Here is a 20,218-nt window from a genome sequence, read left to right on the forward strand (position 1 = left end):
CCAAACCAATACCCCAAAAAACAAAAAAATCCAGTGAAGAAATGGGCAGAAGACTTTTCCAAAGAAGATATCCAAATGACTAACAGACACATGAACAAATGCTCGATCAACATCACTCATCATCAGGGAAATACAAATCAAAACCATAATGAGATACCACCTCACACCCATCAGAATGGCTAAAATTAACAACTCAGGAAACAACAGATGTTGGTAAGGATGTGAAAAAGGGCAACCCTCTTACACTGTTGGTGGGAATGCAAACTGGTGCAGCCACTCTGGAGAAAAGTGTGGCGGCTCCTCAAAAAATTAAAAATAGAACTACCCTATGACCCAGCAATTACACTACTAGATATTTATCCAAAGGATACAAAAATGCTGATTCAAAGGGGCACATGAACCCCAATGTTTACAGCAGCACTATCAACAGTAGCCAAATTATGGAAAGAGCCCAAATATCCACCAGCTGACGAATGGATTAAGAAGATGTGGTGTGTGTGTGTGTGTGTGTGTGTGTGTGTGTATATATATATATATATATATATATATATATATATACATACACAATGGAATACTGCTCAGCAATGAAAAAGAATGAAATCTCACCATTTGCAACAACACAGATGGAACTGGAGGGTATGATGTTAAATGAAATAAGTTAGTCGGAGAAAGACAGATACCGTATGATATCACTCATATGTGGAATTTAAGAAACTTAACAGATGAACATAAGGGAAGTGAAGGAAAAATAAGATAAAAACAGAGAGGGAGGCAAACCAGAAGAGACTTAAGTACAGAGAACAAACTGAGGGTTGATGGGGGTGGGTTAAATGGGTGACCGGCATTAAGGAGGGTGCTTTTTGGGATGAGCACTGGGTGTCATATGTAAGAGATGAAATCACTGGTTCTACTCCTGAAGCTAAGACTACACTGGATGTTAACATAACTTGAGAATAAAAAAAAAAAAAAAAAGAAAAAAAACAGAACAAAGTGAACTATAATTAATTGTACTTCAATTTTTAAAGCTTTACTTATGTATCTCCCCAAAGAGACTTTCCTTTGGGTCAGTGATCCAATGGAAATGAGGTTTCTTCTCTGGGTCTTATAACTTTGTTTACTTTCCCTCAAATAGCTCAAGACCAATTTTTTCTTAATCTTCCAGAAAAAGAAATTTTGCTTCTACCATCTGAGTGGCATAGTCAAATACATGAAATAACCTTGGGCCTCTAAGGAGAAGGCCACGGGAATACCGTATTTTACTTTTCCAAATCCTAGTGCATGACAAGAACTCAGACAACATTCTCTTTTGTTTCGAAGGCCATCACTTTAAAATCAAGTTATAACTGACAAATATTTATTATATGGCAAGTTGTTTCAGTTAGGATGCTTTTGGCCTCAAGCCAGAGAAACAGATTCAAGCATCTTTAAACAATAAGGAAATGCATTAATTGCAATAATTGTAATTCTTAAGGGGCAGAGAGCTGGGTAGGCAGTTTCAGTGGCCCAGCTATGTGATTACAGATCTAGGCTCTTACCGTCTTTCTGCTCTGCCATCCTCAGGCTTCAACTCCTCAAGGTGATGGCAAGATGGCTTCAATATTTCCAGACATGACAAGACCTTGAGAAAGAAGAGACAACATCTCTTTTGTTCGCTTAGGAGCAAGAAAACGTTTCTCAAAAGTCTCCCATGTCTCATTGGCCAGAATTGGGTGACATGCCCATCCCTGAATCAACCTCTGGCAACAGCAATGTGATTACCTTCAGGCCCATCAGACCCACCCTTCGCCTGGGGCAGGGTGAGTTTCCTCTAAGGCACATTGCTGCTTAGAAGAATACATCTACTGCACACAACCTGGATTCGAGTAGTAATGGAAACAGGTCATTGGTGCTGATAATGCTGATCATGAAAAGTGCTATGTATGTAATTTACAGGTGCTATGGGGGTTCTAAAGAATGAGCAACTTCAAGGGGGAAGGGTAGAATCAACAGGGAATATTCCAGCTGAGCTTTAAAAGATAAGCAGGTCATGGAGGAAGAACAGCCAGGCAGGCGAGACACTGTACAAAGGACAGAGAGGGCATTGGGCTGGCACACTGAGGTTCTGTCAAGCTGTTGAATTTGGTGGGGAGCCGCTGCTTTACCCAAGGCACACCTGAGGGGAAGCTTTGGGCTAGACAGCAACCTCAGTTTGCACCCTTTCAGAGATGTCATCAGTGGATACCATCCCTAAGAAGTTCTGGCAACAGTTAAAGTTAATTGTGGCAAGCACAAATAGCAAATCATTAATTAACCTTCTAAGGTCACAGACCGCATCTCAGAGACCACTATGTCTCTTCTCTCACTTCACAATCAAGCTCCTTGCAAAAAGATAACCACACTAACAATCTTCTCACTTTCATTCAATCCTCAACCCCAACCCAAGGATGGTTAAGGACCTGGCGGTTGCTCCCGCTAAGGTCACCAGTGGCCTCAATAATTGCAAGACAAGACACAAAACAGAATAAAACCAACAACATGGGGTGCCTGGACGGCTCAGTCGGTTAAGCGGCCGACTCTTAATTCCGGCTCAGGTCATGATCTACCGGTTTGTGAGATCGAATCCCACATCAGGTTCTACAATGACAGCCTGATGCCGGGAGGCTGCTTGGGATCCCTCTCTCCCTCTCTTTCCACCCCTGCCCTGCTCCCATGCATTTTCTCTCTCAAAATAAATAAACTTTAAAAAAAAAAAAAAAAAAAAACCACCGCCAACTAAAAGACTCCTTCACATTCTACCTTGTCACCATACTGAACTATTTATAATTCACTAATTACATTGATCAACATCTTTAGGGACCAAGGCAGGGAAAATATGCTTTCTTTCTCCCACTTCTGTGTAAAATTCAAATTTAAAACTATCTTAAATCATATTTGTTCCACAAGGACTTCATTTTTTTGAAATATCAAATTCTTTCAAAAACAAAATCAGTCTCTCTCCCTCTCAGTATCCCTGTTTGTTGCTTATTTAAGCACACACATGGTCCACCAGTAGAGTAATCCAACAATGAACACATTTGCATCTTGTTTGTACTGGGTTGAACGGTGTTCCCCAAAAAGGTATATCCACCCAGAACCTCAGAATGTAAACTTATTTGGCCTTTGCAGATGTAATTAAGGTAAAGGTCTTCAGGTGAGATCATCCTGGATCAGGGAGAGCCCTACGTCCAACGACAAGTCCTTATAAGAGACGGAAACAGAGAATTGTAAGCCATGTAACACCATGTGAAGACAAAGGCAGAGAATGGAGCAATGTATCTACAAGCCAAGGAACACCAAGAATTACTGACAGCCACCAGAAGATAGGAGAGAAGCATGGAACAGATTCTCCCTCAGAGCCTCCGGCAGAAGCCAACACTGCTGCCCCTTTGATCTCAGACTTCTGGCCTCCAGAGCTGTGAGAAAATACACTTCTGTTATTTCAAGTCATCCAGCTTGTGGTAATTTGTTACATCAAGGGCAAGGCATTCTTGCAACCGATACTCATGCTTGCAGACGCCTCGTGCACGCGCGCGCGCACACACACACACACACACACACACACACGGCATATATACACATATTGCTCGCACTTGTCCAGAAAGATCAATGGCCCAATTGCCCAGGAACCAAGGCCTAAGCCCATTTCCCCACTAGCTGGGTTTCCAGAGAGCCAAAACCCCTTCCCAGTATTTAATGGGCTCACTTCCCCCCAACATTTACATACCCAGTTCACCAAGGAATGGCTAAAGGAGACTAGGTACCTTGAGTGGGGACACAGGGTTACGGCCAGGGTCCCCATCACTACTCAGTAACTGTGAATGAGTAGGCCATATGAATAAATGGGGCCCCTGGGGGGGCCCCTGGGTGGTTTGACCAGCCTTAGGATAAAGTCAAAACATTTTGTTCTGGAGTCTCAGACGTCCACAGAAAAGGCCTGAGGCAGAGGCAAACCAGAACACGGGATCTCTCCTCCCTGGAAAGTTAACCTTCCACCCTCACCCACCCCTTTCCCAATTCTCCCCTCACCCTGTGAAAGCTCCCAGCCAGCCCAGGCAGTGACCCACCCACTCCGGCTTACTTCCCATTCGTTTCACTCAGTCATTCAACAAACATCCACAGGCACCTACTGTGTGTCAGTCACGGTGCCAGGCCCTGGAGATCCAGGGATGCCAGGCACCGCCTGCTTGCCAGACCCCGCCGGGGAGAGTGTAGGAGCCTCCCTCTGCTCCTCTCATTCCAGGCACGCTCCACACAAGGCCCTCTCTTCAGAGAGCCATGGCTTCTCCATTTCTTCTTTCAGAAGCCTCCCCCTGGTGCAGGAGCAGTGGCTCAGAAAATCTGTCTTTTCAGTTGCATTATAGGATTTTTTTTTTTTAAAGCAGCAGCAGGGGCAGCACCTTACCTTCCAAGAAGCCTGTGGCTTAGGCTAATATTTACATGGATTTGCATTTCCTTTGTACACAAGGATGGGGAAAGGGTGGGGAAGGGAGTTTTGCCAAAGAAGGAACATGCACCCTGAGCCAATCCTCAAAGTACTATTGCAGTTGCCAATTGAAAATCAAGAAGCAACTTGTTTAGCTAAAACTCAGGTGATTTCTATCACTCCCGCCCTGGCTCTCCTCCCCGCTGCAAACTCCTGGCTCCTCAGCTGGCCTGTGTATCTGTTCGAGTCAGGTGTGGGCGAGCTCTATTTTGTCTTGGTCTTACATGCACTGGAAATTGTCTTTCTCCCCTAATTCTTCAGGTTTTGGTCATTTTCAGAGAACTCTGTGGGCACCCTCTGGTGGCTGACTGAAAATTTTACCTGCAAAAGTTGCAGTTTAGCAGGATGTTGCAGGCTCTCTTTTGCAGTCACGCTCTTTGGTTGGAGGTTAGAAGCTATAAGCTTATTTGCTGTTCTTTGTACTACGTCTTTCCTCACACGATACTTGAGCTGGAGGCCAGGACAGTAGCGCTCTGCCCGCTCCGGAGGAAAGACACTTTACAGAAAGGGCAGAGCAGGGGCGTCTGGGTGGCTCAGGTCATGATCTCTGGGTTCGTGAGTTTGAGCCCTGCGTCGGGCTTTGTGCTGCCAGCTCAGAGCCTGAAGCCTGCTGCGGATTCTGTGTCTCCCTCTCTCTCTCTGCTCCTCCCCCGCTTGCGCTCTGCCTCTCTCTCTCAAAAATAAAGATTAAAAAAATTTTTTTTGGAAAGGAAAGGAAAGCGAGCAAGCAAGGGAGGGCAGAGCAAAGAAACGGCATGAATTGTGCTTTGCAGTTTTTCCAGGTCAGCCCAGGTGAGGAGCATGAGGGCAGCCTTCTTTGGGCTCTCAGAGGACTCACCTCCAGAGGAAAACTCACTGTATCTCAAGGGCAGGCCAGGCTCCTGGAACGGTTCTCTTCCCAGAATTCCTGCTCCTCCACCAGTCCAAGGGGCAACCATTCCTGAGAATCTTCCTGATCTTCAGAGAAGGGCTGGGGCTGAAAGGAGGGAGGAGTAGAAGCGGGAAGAACTGTCCACCTGAGGATGACCACTCTCAGGCCTTAAAATCAGAAGATCTGACGAGCACTGCTGTTCTGTCAACACAATAAATACCACCACCTGATATTCCTTAGCTCTTTCTCCAAGGATTTCATTAGCCTCAGGTCACTTCCCCAAACCAGTTCATGTTACCTGCATTTTATAAAAAGAGGCCCCAGGAGGTTAACTACTAATGTGACTTTCTCCAGCTTGTCAGCATGGGCCAAGATGGTGTCTCCTCTCCTGCCTGCGGGCGTTCTGGAACATTTACCACTAGCTGCTGTGGGTCTCAGCCACATCCTGCCCCTGAGTCTATCAGAGCAAGCCACCCAGGAACAGGCAAATCGTGATGAGGCCTTTGTAAGGCAAGATCTTAATTTAAGGAAGGGTATCCTTGAGGCACAGGAGAATGGCAGTATCGCAGGTGGGTTCCAGAAGCTGGGAGGACAACCGGGTTGCTCAGATTCCAGACTCCTTCGTCTTAGGCCTAAGTCACATCATTAACTGGGAAGCAAAGAAGTGTTGTCCACCAGAAACAATCCTCTTCATTGCCGCCATTTTTCATTTGCTTTCTTTCCACAACCAGGCCCCAGGGCAGAAGGGAAGCCCCGCTCCCGGTGAGCCATCAGTCACCCCACACTGGCCGCGGCAGCCCTGTTCTGCCCAGCTGGGTCTGAGAATGCCGCTGGGGGTAGTGGGAGAGGAATAATGTCTTTGGTGGACAGCCTCGAAGCTAAGATAAGACTGGGACAGAGCAGAAAACAAAGAAGTCCGTGTGACCACAAGGTCAGGGAACAGACAGCTCAACTACCCACAGAGCCACCCGCCCAGAGGCAGGGCAGTCAGGGATCTCCTGCTAAATCTGAACTGAGCTCATGGATTTCTCCCTCTAGCTAGTGCTTCCAGCAGAATGCAAATATTGTTACTGTAGGCCCCAAACACTCACGCAGGGATGGAGAAGGCATCTTGATCATCACAGCTGAGGGAGTGCTCCCTAAGTGCAGCCACCTCCCACTCTAAACCCTTCATCTAGGGGCGCCTGGGTGGCTAAGTCGATTGAGCAGCTGGCTTTGGCTCAGGTCATGATCTCACAGTTCATGAGTTCGAGCCCCGCGTCAGGCTTGCTGCTGTCAGCACGGAGCCTGCTTCAGATCCTCTGTCACCCCCTCTCTCTGCCTCTCCCCCGCTTGTGCTCTATCAAAAATAAATTAACATTAAAAAAATATATTTAAACCCTTCACCTAGATGAATTCATTAGTCTCCATGACAGCCAAATAAAGGAGGTGCATGCTATTATTACCCCCCCCAGAAAAGGACACCACGACACAGAGATTCTTGCCCCACGTCATGCATATTGTCGCTGGTGGAGTCAGGATTCAAACCCAGCTGCCTGGCTCCAGAGCCTGTTCTCTTCAACGGCTTCATCCCACCGTTTCCCTACGTGTGTGTCAGGGGCTCCTTTATCCTTCACAAAAGCTGCACATCGTATGCACTGCTATCTCCATTTTACTGATGAGAAAATGGAGTCATAGAGGCGTTAAACAGGGTTACACAGGCAGCAAGGGGCAGAGTCAGAATTTGAATCGAGGCAGCTAGACTCCTGAACCCCAGCTCTAACCATCACATTCTACCACCTCCCTCTTAAGCGAGGGCAATTCTCCAAAGCTTCCGCTCATTGGGTTTTGCAGATTTCCTCCTAGACAGTGGCAAGCACCACTCTGGCTTTGGGGCTGGCCCTGAAGCCCAGGGAGTAGCCCTCCTCCCCTCCTAAAGGCAGATCAGAAAAGGCTCCTCCCTGTCTGCACACCGCTCCAGGGATGGGCTCATTGCCTCATGCCCCTGACCGGCTAGGCAATATCAGTCTTGATTCTGTCCAGGTCACCCAGGGTTTACCTGCCTCTCTGGGGCTTCCAGCCCTGGGAAAGTATCTCACTCTTCCTTTCCCAGATTATTCCAATTTCCCTGGAAGCCCAAATATTTATTTTATGGGACATAAAGGCAAATCCAGCTCCTCCACTTGGTATCAGGCTCCCCAGGGCTCCCCTGAGGCAGCCACTTAGGAAATTGGGGAATGAGTAGGCCAGTCGCAGTCCTGCTCCTGAGCTGAGGGGCCAGCACTCATAGGGCATTACTAGATTTTACTTTTCTGATTAAGAAATGTCTTAAGCATATTCTTCTCCTTTCTAATTGATCATGTATCTGGCTACCTTCCAAAATTGACACTGGCCTTCGTCTTCTAAGGTTTGTGTTCTGCTGAGTTGGGCAGTTGAGTTTTATCAAACAGGATCAACGCCATGATATCAACTTCAAATTGCCAGGTACCCTTGCTGGATGTCTTCCATTTGTCCCTCCATATCTCCCTTCACACTTCCCCCAGGGTGCTGACCTATAAGGACAATATCAATAGGTTCCTTGTCCTCAGGCTTTCATTGGTTTCATCCAGTTGGAGGTCACTGGCAGTAAATAAGTAGGCAGGAGGAGAGAGAGGTCAGAGTGTTTATCCTGCCAGCTTACCTTGAGTTATCTGAGTGCCTCTATGGAGGCCATAACATATATTTATACTCCTGTGTCCATTGGTAACAACTTACCTCAAACAGTAACTTAAAACAATAACAATCACTTATTTTATTGATGAACCTACAATTTGGATGAGGCTTAGAGAGGCAACTCAACTCTCTTCCGTGTGGAATAGGCCAGGGCAGGGTGACTGGGGCTAGAGAATCCACTTCCAAGATGGCTAGCAAGTTGGTGCTGGTTATCATCTGATCATCTGGGGGAACTTAGTCAGGGCTGCTAACAGAGACCTTTAGTTCTCCAGAAGGGCCTCTCCTTGGGGCTGTTAGACTTCCTCCCAGCAAAGTGAGTGGTCCAAGAGGAAAGTAATGGCAGCTCCCAATCTCTTAAGGCCTGGGCCCAGAAACTGGGCCAACATCACTTCCACCATGATCTTGGTCAAAGCAGTCACAGAGACCCCTCTGATTCAAGAGGAGAGAACACAGACCTCACTTTTGATGAAAGGACTATCAAAGAATTTTAGACTGTCTTTAATCCACCACGGTTTATAAGTGGTGTCTCCTACAGCTGCCTTTCCAGGGTCCAATAACTGCTCTCTCCCCTTGCTCCATCAGGCCAGGAGTGGAACACCTGGCTCCTTGTTAGTGCCTGTCCCAAGGTGTGTCCGTGGTTTGATTCACCTCTACCCTGATCACACGTTTGTAATAGCCTCTTTATTAAACTCCACCTCAAAATATCCAGCTTGAGTGTACCCAGGGATGTGCCTGGACCCTGGCAATATTTCTCTGCCAAGTGCCTACTTGACCCCAACAGGAATATTCTGCGAGACCACCCTCCTCAAAACCTCTCCTCCTAACTCCAACCAACCCCCAAACTCCCCACACGCCAATAGCCTCTCAACTTTACCTATCACTTTCCTTCTGGCCCTTGCAAGACCTCAGCTCAGTCAATAAGAGCTGGCTAGCTTATCAAAATAATTCATGCTTCCATACTCCTAGGGTGCTCATGATTCACACATACCTCACCCAGGAAAATGTTTATACTTCCTCAAGAGTCAAATCTTAACCCAAACTCTTAAATTCTATGTTCATAAACATAGACATTTGTGAACCTCCAAATAGGCTAATAAAGGGATCTGTCTTTTGGTCAGGCTAGCCTTTCAGATCTCCTCAAACCACACAAAAAACTTCCAAATCTTCCTACCTGCAGCCTTCTAAAGTTTGCCTTAACCTTGATTTCCCATGCAGAGCCTGAAGATCTATTTTACTTCTTTTGGCTTTTTCCTGGTAACTCTCATGCCTCCAGTGGGGGACCTATAACTGATTAAGTCCAGAGCCATGGCAAAAGGGCATCTTGGCTGCCCCCATGCCTCATCTCATTCAAAGACAAGTGTATCACCAGCAAGTGAAGAGGAACAAAGTTGGTCCTTCTATGACACTGCAAAAGATAGCATTTTCTGGATTCTTATCTGGAACTCCAGTAATTATGGTATCTGCCATTAACTTAATCAGCAGAACTGAGAAAGGCAGTGCAAAACTATTTCTGAAGCACTTTCTTCACTTCTAGTACTTTCAAAACTTTTCATTAATTCATTCACTGAAGAAATATTTATTTGAACACTTGCTGTATGTGATAGGCAATGTACTAAGCATTGGGAATCAATGATGAGCAAAAACAAACTGACTGGAAGATACGTCACTCAAAGAATTGCACAAATAAATGTGAAATAACAAATCATGATACCTTTTTCCTTGTATTATGAGTGTGCATAATAAGGAGACTGTCATCATCAGGGGGGTCAGGAATAAATATCCATCACTCTTAAATCCCACTGATGCTCCCATCCTCCACCAAACCCATCCCCACCCTGGGATAACCATGGAACAGCTCAAATGGAAGTGTTAGTCCCTGTTTCTTATAGCTCTGAGCTGCTAAGTGCTAGGGACTTCCACCTACAGCAGCCCTGTCAGCTTCCCAGTCCAACCCACCCACCCTAGGAGATATCAGGAGCCCAGGGACACCACTCCCATCAGTGAGAGGGGCCTGGAGTGGGCCTTAGTCGGAGCCTTCTTCTAAAGCAGAGTGAAATGTGTTTCATGGTGGCATGGTCAGGTCTTCTAGGAACCTACCTATTGCCATGCCAAGCTGCCCAAGGAATCTCTACCACAGAGTCCCAGCCCCATTTACCAGGATGCCTCAAAGGCAATGTTGCCGGAGATGTCGGTGGGGTATCTGGCTCAGCTCTTCATCCACATTTTTAACGAACCGGTTTCGGGGCGCCTGGGTGGCTCAGACAGTTAAGCATCTGACATGGCTCAAGTCCTGATCTCATGGTTTGCGAGTTCAAGCCCTGCCTCAGGCTCTGTGCTGACAGCTCAGAGCCTGGAGACTGCTTCAGCTTCTGTGTCTCCCTCTCTTTCTGCCCCTCTCCCACTCTCTCTCTCTCTCTCAAAAATAAATAAACATTAAAAAATAATTTAAAGAGCTGGTTTCTACATCCTCCTGAGTCCATGTGCAACAGGATTTTACAGATCTCTTTCTACCATGTCTCTGGGTAGTACTATCCTGATACTTACTTTTAGTTGCTTCTCTTCTTATAGCTAATCATGGCAGAAGCTATACATCTAGGCAGTACCCAAGGTTCTCTGAACCTCATGTTCACTCTGTCTTCTAATGAGAGCCAAATGCCAGCAGAGAGCCCTCTAGGGACTTCTGGGCCCTCCCAATACCGCACATGTTACTAGCGCAGACACCCCACCAAGCTCTGCCCTTCCCTGCTCCTCCCTGTCTGCGCATACAGAACATGTGTCTGCCTTCCAGCCGCGTCCCCATACATTCAGATGAATGTTCCCATTTGAGGATGCCAGTCTACAGAGGCAACAAACAGCAACTGAGAGAAACCTAAGTCAGAACTGGGTTTCAATGCCGGTTCTACCTCTTACCAGCTACGCGCATTTGAGTAGCATACCCAAACAGCCTCAGTTTCTTCACTGACAGAAAATTGAGATAGTAATTTCCACCTCCTGAGAAGAAATAATGGCAACCCTAGTACAGTGCCAGGAACCCAGAGGGTACTTGACAAATGCTAGTTTCCTTTCTGTTCTGACAAAGCTGCTGTGGCCAAAGGTCCCTCAACGGAGTCTGTACTCGGCCATCTGCTCCAAAAGACGAAAGCAAAGGTGCAAATAATTTAAAACCACAGTCCCCTTTGCCGAAATGAAGCATTCTTTCCTGTTGAGGAGGACTGCGTCCTGAAGGCTATGGAGGCAGAAGAGTCTGCTCCCACAGACAGCCCCCGCAAGGGGAAGTCTGAGGGCGGGGGGAGGGGAGGTGCACCAGCTCTAAGAGATTCTTTCAGTCCTGAGGGAGCAAGTGTGGCCACCGGGAAGGTTTCAAACAGAGTCAGCCCACTGCCCTAAAAGGTTGCCTTGGCCCAACTCAGGCCAGCAACTCCATGCCCAGTCCACTCTAGGAGGCAATAGGAAGAATGACTACATGGGCCACATCCTCCCTCAGAAAGAGCCAGGGAGCACCTCCCAGCCTGGCTTGGAAAGAGGCCGTAAGAGGGAATCAATCTGAGCCGGGGCTCAGCGCAGCCTGCAAGCCTCCCCGCCTGAATAAATGCATGTTGTTCTGCATGCCCAGAGGACAAGACTGCCTCTCCTTGGGTGACCTTGCTGGCAGCAGTGGCTTTGTTAGTGTGTGGACTTTCATCATATTCAAAAGATTCTACATTTGAAAAGAGTTAAGCTGGAGGAAGCTGGGAAAAAAAGAGTCAGAGAAGGCCTACTGGGGTAGCATAAGCCTTCAACCGAGTTGTCACCCCGGGGCCTGAGTGGGTAGTACACAAAGAGTGCTTTTCTCTCCGACACACACTTTTCCAAAAGCAAGGGGTTACCATAATAATAGTGATAATAACCCCATTTACTGAGAGTTGACCATGTGCCCGGAACTCTACTAAGCACCATTTTGCACCCCTTTACGTCTGTTGTTTAATATAATCCTCACAGCCACTCCATGAGGTATTAGCTCCGTTTCACAAACAAGGAAACTGAGTCTCAGAGATGACAGACCGCCAGCTCCAGGTCATAACTGCTATTAAGTGGTAAAGCCACGATTCTCAGTTTGTGAAGAGTAGTGAAGAAAAGTGTGGCATCTTAGAATTAGAGTCCCTTTTGGATAAGGGCTTCCAGGTTTATACACACGGAGGATCAGAAGGATCTCGAAGGCGTCCCAGTCATCACTCAGGCTGCTCTGTCTCCTCCCCACCAAGGGCAGGAAGAGTGGATCCCTGGGCCCTCAGTGGAACATCACCTCTTTCTTGGGAGCATTTGGCACACACTGTCAACTGTGTGTGGGAGAGGATTAAGGTCCTTCCCTTCCTATCCTATCTTCTCACTTAGGAAGGTCAGAGCCAGGGCCAGCTTCACCGGCCTATGATCTGTGAGTCACACAGCCCCTGGCTTGAAAGGGTCCCATGTTTGATCTACATCTTTGCTGTCACTGCTTTAAAATTCCTAATAAATTTTCAACAAGGAACCTTTTCTTTTCTTTTCTTTTCTTTTCTTTCTTTCTTTCTTTCTTTAAATTTATTTTGAGAGAGAGAGAGACAGAAAGTGAGAGAGAGAGGGAGAGGGTAAATCCCAAGTAGGCCCTACCCTGTCAGCACAGAGCCCGACTTGGGGCTTGAACCCACGAACTGTGAGATCACAACCTGAGCCGAAACCAAGAGTTAGAGGCTTAACCGACCGAGCCACCCAGCGGCCACTCCCCCACCCCTCCAGCATCTCCATTTTGTAATGAGCCCCACAAATTGTTTAGTTGGTCCTAGACAGAGCTTTCCACTTAGAGCAGGGGGAGCAGCCAGTCGAACCACAGTTTGTGTCTTTTGACTTGTAGCCTCTTCTCACAAGCAGTGGGCTGCTTGGTTAGAACACCACACATAATAGAATCCAAAGAGCATGGATAAGCCCCTTTCCAGCAAACGCAGATGAAACGATTACCTGAAATTTGTCAGGGTAGAAGTTCCTCGGTAAATGTGTTTTTTCAACAACTGAACCTTGTAGTACCTGGTACCAATGGCTAAAACTGGCCACTATCTATGCCAGGTTTTACCAGATTTCATATAAGCCACAAAGCTTGCTACTCTTTCCTCATCCTTGTTGAACTAGGAACGTTAAGTGCACAATCATAGCAATTATCACAATTTTTCTCAGATTTCCACAGCAATACAGAGGATCATAAGGAAGAAAAGGAGCATTGTCTGCTGTCCAATTATGCAGAGCATGTAGGAACAGGAGTGTTTGTCCCGATGTCAAAAATCCTTGTGTTTATCAGAAACTGTGCTTCAAGGCATGCTTTAGTTTATGGTGTTAAGGAGCCAGATGCCTGAATAAAGAGACAGCAGGCCTTAATCATTTTCCTAGGACTATGATTACCTGAAATAGCACTTGCTTTCACCTAAAGACAAAAGTGACGATTTGGGTAGAGAATCTGTGTTTGTGAAGAATTACATTCCTCCAAACATTGATTTCCTGGGACTTAAAAGTATGCATAGGCAATATGAGCCCAGGTAGATGTAAAGGACCAGACTAAATCAAAATTAAGCAGAGGTCCCAAGGTTTTTTTTTTTTTTCTTTTTTAAAGAGAAGAACAACTGTTTTGACCTACTGTATAGGTCTATTTCCCCCTCCCTCCATAAAAACACATACAATTTTACTTCCTTAACTCAAAGGCTAAAGATTTTCCCCCTCTAGGTTTGGTGCCTGAATAGCTGACAAAAGTGATGTTTATTCCAAGTCATCATTCATTCACTCATAAGCCCAGGTCAAAACATGTGGGTACCCTGAATAGGCTAAGAGTTTAGCATTGCTTCTACCAGTATTCTTTTACTATCCGTAGTGCCTACTTAATGGGGGCTGGGAAAGTCTATTCAATATTAATGAAAAATGAAAATGTTTTTGTTTATAACCCACAGGTCAACTATCTTCCCATCCCCTTTGAGTATTTTCAAAGCAAAACTCTACTTACAGAGGAGCATTGTTGAGCGATGTAATTTACATGGCTCAGCAGACAGTATTTTGCTTTAAGAATCCCAATACCTTGTGTGTAGGACACCAATATATGTTCCCCGAAGACGGAAAGGCTCCTCCAGGGAAAGAAAATAACCCTGCTCCTTTTTTTTTTTTTCACCTTTTGGTCATTACTATTCCCCCCGCTCATCTTTTTGTCTTCAAAGAGTCTTCCACATATTCGTAGAATTAGTGGATCTTGGTTTAACCCAGCCAGTATGACTGGGAAGCAGAACAAAAGCAGCAAACACTTCCAGTGCCTTTATGAGCAGAGACTGGCAGTCCCAGCGCAGCAGCAGAGCCTGGACTTGCCTCTCCTCTCGGGCACATCTCCTCCACCCACACCCCTACCCCACCTACACAGACACACAGACAATGTCATCAAGACAACGCACCTTCACAAAAGTGCAGATTCGCCAGGGAAACCAGACTCTGACAAGGTATCTTAGTGTAACTCAAAGGGGATGTTGCCCACCTGGTAGTTGCCTGAACCTCCTCCATTGGGGGCTCAAGTGCCTTGAGCCACTATGAAGTTGCTTCTGGAAACTAGCTGGGTGATCCTCTCTGATACTTCCCCTTTATCTGGGATCCCTTCAGTAGAAGGGCCTTCTGGGATACAAGACCATGGATGCCGGAAACCAGACAGAGTGATAAAGCCCAGCTGGGACTCTTTGGACACAGTGGGAAAGCCCCCAAATGCCTGTAAAAGTGGGGGGTGAAGAGGAGAGTGAGAGAGTGATGTATGAGAAGCTAAGGGAAAACTGCCTGCTAACAGACCCACGCGAGGTAAACAGCAGAAGTTGTTAGCTATTACTCCCTCCTCCTTTCCGTTTCAGAACCCTCCTGAAGGATCTCCTGGGATGTGCAGCAAGTAATTAGTGATAGTTGCTTGTTCACATTTACTCCTTGCACAATTTCCTCTTCTAGCCATAAAGAAACCTACTTCTTGAGCAGTTCTGACTGGGAATCAACAGTGATGATTTAAAAAATCACTAAGCATGCCTCATAAGGAAGGCACGTTATTAGAACATTTGAATATCTTCAGAATGAGACCCACAGAGTCCTCTCCCTCCTGTCATTTATATTGAGTGAGTGTTACTCCAGGACTTTAAATTATCTTAATATGCCTTTCAAATCTCTTTCTTCTCTGTTTAAGCCCCCTATTGAACCACCCTTGTCTGTTATTGTTACCATCACTGCTTATGCTCTTAAACAGTACCCACTTTCCCTAGCCTTACCTTCTAGCTGGAGGTGCAGGGAATACAGTAAAATGGCAACAACCACACACCGAAGCAAGGTAAGGAGTGCAAATATCCAGAGTGTTGCAGATGGAAAGTGCTGGGAGAATCAAGAGGGAAGAGAGAGCTTTAAGCAGAGGCAAGCAGGATAAGAGTGGCAAAGATTGTGAAGCCAAAGCAGATCTGCTCAAGAGAAAGTGAATTCCTCTGTCCAAACTAGACCAATCATTCAAAATGGAAGGGCTCAAGAAAATGGCGTGCAGGTAAAAACTTGGAATTGTACATTTTTCCAGCTACCAACATGATATCATTGAACACAGAGTTGGAAAGATATGCACAAAATTGGCTTTCCTCAGGTAGGTGCAAGTTGGCTCAAGAACACCACTGGGGCAAGACCTCTGAGACCTATTACTTAAGTTTAGCTCAGTTTCATTTAGCCCCTAGACAGAACTTTTCAAGATTGAAATAGGCTGACACAGAGAACAAGTCAGCTACATCAATAACTGATGTGCTGACTCCATATGTACAATAATGGGGAACTTGGCCTATTTTCAGCATTGCAGTTCCCTGAATGCTGTTTGCAACTCTGTGGCCCACCCCTAGTCTTAATATTCCCTTTAATAAAGGAAATGGAATCTTACCAGCCTCTGTTCAGCCTTTTGGGCTAAAGAGAATGTGCACCAGACCAACCTACAAGGTTACCACCATTGTGGATCCCCCTGACAGCACCCCCCAACTTTTCTCCAGATCTGCCTGGAAGCACAGGTGGTTATCTACTGACTATATCCATCCATGGTTCAAAAATGGTGATCTTGAGCCTCTGGCCTGGAAACTGTACTAATAGTACTCATAGAACTCCTAGAAGTACACACCTCAAGACTCTCTGAACTCAAAACTTCTTTTGTTTTTCACAGAGCAATTGGAAACATGAAAAAATAACATTTAGGGCTCCTGGGCAGGCTTCTTATAGGAAGCTGTACTTCCCCTGGGGGTCCTTCAAGCATTACCCCAGTTCTCCTTTAATAGCCACTCTAGGAAAAGGACACTACTACATGGGCCAGGCCATATCAACACTTCAGGACCAACATCAAATAGGGTAGTGGGAGGGGGTTGGATTGGGGTAAAAGGGAGACTGTGGGGAAAGGGGGTTCAGTGTCTAGTCTATGAGTTCTATATGAAGGATTTTTCTTCTATCCTGTATCTTGAAGGCAGAGCAGATTCAAGTGTCAAGGCATGAAAGCAAACATTTTCCAAGTTACCCTTCACCCTTTTACCCTTTAGAAATATATGCAGGTTTTCTCAGAAAACAATATGTCAGAAATAAGAAATAAAGAATAAAAAATACGTCCTGAAAAATTAATGTAAATATAAATGTGGGCTTTATTTTATTCTTCATCCAAATCCTGCTCCCAATTATTACTTAAGGCCTTGGTTATGGTACAATTAGAAGGAAACATTCTAGATAGCTGCTGTGGGACATAGTCAATAGGCCCATTTATAATATCTTGGAGCCGTCTGAACTATACAACCATTCTCTCTTGGCCTCTACCCCTTGCTTTCCAAGTGAATTGAGCTAAATTCATTATGAGAGATTTTATTGTATCATACTCCCCTTTGCTAAATACCTGACTGATTTCATTGTTTTCTCAGGCCATGAACCTAAAACCTAATTGACAGAGGGATGTGTCTTCTCTTCAAGTCGCACATCCATCCCAGCAGAGGAATTGTTGCGTGTCGGCTGCTCCTGTTCCAAAGTCCCTACTTATTGATCCTGATATTGCACAATTTTCCAATAAATCTTAATCACACAGACATAAATTAGCAGAAGTACTGAGAGTCTTCCTGAATATTCACCGGGTGAGAAATGCAGGTGGCTTCTCTGACTAGAAAAGCCTGCAGGCAATTGCATGCCATGTCGGGAAGGGTAAGTGATTTCCACCGGGAGAACTTATCATTTCTTAAATATTTATGTTTGTTTTCTCAGTTATAAAATTACTGCATCCCTCTCAAGAATTCCACCAAATATGTCTATTGTCTGAGGGGATTGTTTTTTCTAGTTTACTACAGCTTTCAAGATAGTACATACATGACTTTCAAAACCTCACTTTGAAAATTCAGGGGATTCTCTTTTGTCATGGGAGAGATGAGCAGGCTCACCGATTTCTGTAATGTTTCCCCTTTTCATCGCTGCACAGAGACATCACTCTGCACACTCCCAACACTCTTCTAGATGCAAAGCTTATGACAATAGAGAACCTAATATATTTTTTAGAAAGTTAATTTTTTTTTAATGTTTATTTATCTGTTTTGAGAAAGAGAGCATGTGTGAGTGGGGGAGAGGCAAAGAGAGAGGGAGAGAGAGAGAATCCCATGCAGGCTCCATGCCATCAGCATAGACCCCGATGAGGGCTCCATCTCAGGACCCCTGAGATCATGACCTGAGCCAAAATGAGTGGGATGCTTAACTGACTGAGTTATCCATGTGCTCCAAGAATATAATATTGAACAAATCTTTCATTTGCCATTTATAACCCATTTCCTTCTGCTACTTGCAGCAAAATCTTAAGATTTCTGAGTCAGATTAATTTATCTGAAATGACCTTTATAATTTCCTTAGCCTCACTTCTGCTATAAGCAAAATGTGGAGAAACATATCTGCTCCTACCCTACAATGAAGAAAAAAATGGATAGCTAGGCTCCCCTGGGGAAAGTGGTATTCTACAGAGCACAGGATAAATGCTGTTGGAGATGGAATAAAAGGTTCTCCTTTCCCAATAATTTATAATCCAGGAGCCCTAGATGGGCCAAAGTCTGTAACAAAAACCCAGAGACAACTCCATTCACTTACATTTGAGGATTAAGACCGCCGTCTTCCTTTCCTAATTTCCCAAGGTGCTTAGCACATTTCTATGACCAGTAAATGTGGTGGACTAATGAAATGAAAGAAATAGTCAGTTTGATTAATGTCCTATCTCTGGCTGATATATGTACAATATTTAGTTCTTCAAAAACTAAAATAAAAGATTGATCACCCTGGCTTTGGATTACAAAGTGTCCAAAATCCAAATTAAAAGTGTTTTAACTCATTTTGTTATCATATCTAAATTTTATATAATTCAGCAGCTTTCTAGGACACAGAGTAGAATGATAGAGACTTGTAGACATTTCCACAAGAGAAATGAGATTATCTCACCTTTTGGAGCTCCGTTGGCGCCCTTCTGTCTGACACACATCAAAACATCATTAATATGTTTTAATGTGATTTGTCAACTTGCAGAGAGGGTGTATGAGTTCTAGGCTCACTTCAACGGTCAGAGAATGTCTCTGCTGAATAAAAGCCAACTGGAATGATTTTTAGTGTGTGCTACAGTCTATCTCTACCTGATTTCTTCAAAATGTTACCTAGACAGTTAACTTGCTTAAAGTGAATTTCTAGTTCACCAACTTTTTTTCACCAACTCAATGGGCTGCTAGATTTTAAGGAAAGAGGTCAGAGCTGAGTAGCTATCTTTCAAGTGTAACTTAGTAAGCATCTCTCAGTGATAACCAAGATAGTGGTGGCAATGAAAACCTCTGATGGGAGCTGAAAACCTTGAGTATCATGGTGTCAAATTTCCTATATTGCTACTTTCAGGCCAAAAAGTTACTACTCGATCACCTTAATTATGCTTAAAATATAAAATGCCCCAGATTTTTTACAGCCAAAATATAGTATGAGTCTCTTAAACAGTTCTATAATTAATTCTGAAGTTTTTCAATGTTCAAAAGATGCATACCCACTAGAGAAATCATCTGTCATCCAAAACCGTTCTGGGGTCTCTCCTCTAATAATTTTGGAGACACATCCTTAGCAGTGTAATGTGGGTAAGATTTCTTAATGACTAGAGGGCTCTTTGGCCAAGACATCAAATGGATTCCTGTCCACAACCCTAATGGGACAATTTGAGCCCTATTAAGAGTTATGATATCACTGCCCTCAAAATGGAGAGTTCTCACCCTGAAAGCCTGGGATTGAAGTAACACAGTGCCCAAGTCTCAGTGAAGTCCACTCTGGTATTACCCCCATATGTTCTTCTCTGGTTCTTAAGATTTTTAAAAGTCTTCACTATTTCTACAGATACTTGAACTGTATGGAATCTTGACTTCTTTGAATATCCTTGTCAGGTAGGGTCACAAACCTCACAAGTATTAAATGAATATCTGATCAAATCTCTCATGGCTTCGTCCAAATCTAGTCATAGTTCTGGAGTCTATGCCCAAGACAGTCTTGCTCAAGGACTCTTAGTAGGATGGTCTGGGCCAGTAATACAACAATAAGGAGTGTGATGGTAGTCATGATGGAAGTAGCAGTAGAAGTACTGGACATAATGCTATTAACAGACATAGGAATCAAGGCAGAAAATGGATAGGGCATGGGTAGCCATTACTCCAAACCTCACAGACAAAAACTAGGCCAATGCTGATATTTATATTCCAACCAATCTGTAGTCTCTTTCAGTGAATGTATCTTTTGTGAAGCATGTATTTTTAAACACTGGCATTTCCACACACCTTTTATACCATGCCTTTTGACTTTCAGCTGACAGCGAACATTTCAAGTTATTGCATGGCACTGTAGCAAAACCGCCAAAGGTTGATTTTCAGCACCATTGCCTTCTTTGTCTGTACAATGTTAATTTGAATAGTTTATTACAGTATAACCTTAGCATTTGTTTGTTTTTTAAGAAGAAAAAAAAATGAAAGAATGCAGTTGCCAGGGATGCAAAGCACAGATTTCAAACTTATTCTAATTGAGTTCAAGACAGAAATCACTAGTGATGCCAAAACACTCAAAAAACATTCACCTAACAGAGACTCTTGAGAACTTAAGAAAAAAAC

The 20,218-nt window shown here is 44.7% G+C and overlaps 1 long non-coding RNA gene across 1 annotated transcript in view; it reads right to left on the bottom strand.

The window, feature by feature from the left end:
* Positions 1-1,288: 1,288 nt before the first annotated feature.
* Positions 1,289-20,218, bottom strand: part of LOC121031636 (uncharacterized) — a 130,364-nt gene continuing 111,434 nt past the window's right edge. The window contains exons 5-6 of the long non-coding RNA XR_005790813.1: positions 5,340-5,477; positions 1,289-1,618 (exon numbers count right to left, since the gene is read on the bottom strand). This is a non-coding gene — a long non-coding RNA (uncharacterized LOC121031636). The remainder of the gene's footprint in view (positions 1,619-5,339; positions 5,478-20,218) is intronic.

The sequence above is a fragment of the Herpailurus yagouaroundi genome, unplaced genomic scaffold (genome assembly GCF_014898765.1).
Source record: "Herpailurus yagouaroundi ecotype Mexico unplaced genomic scaffold, PumYag 141, whole genome shotgun sequence".
In the NCBI taxonomy this organism is placed as follows: Eukaryota; Metazoa; Chordata; class Mammalia; order Carnivora; family Felidae; genus Herpailurus; species Herpailurus yagouaroundi.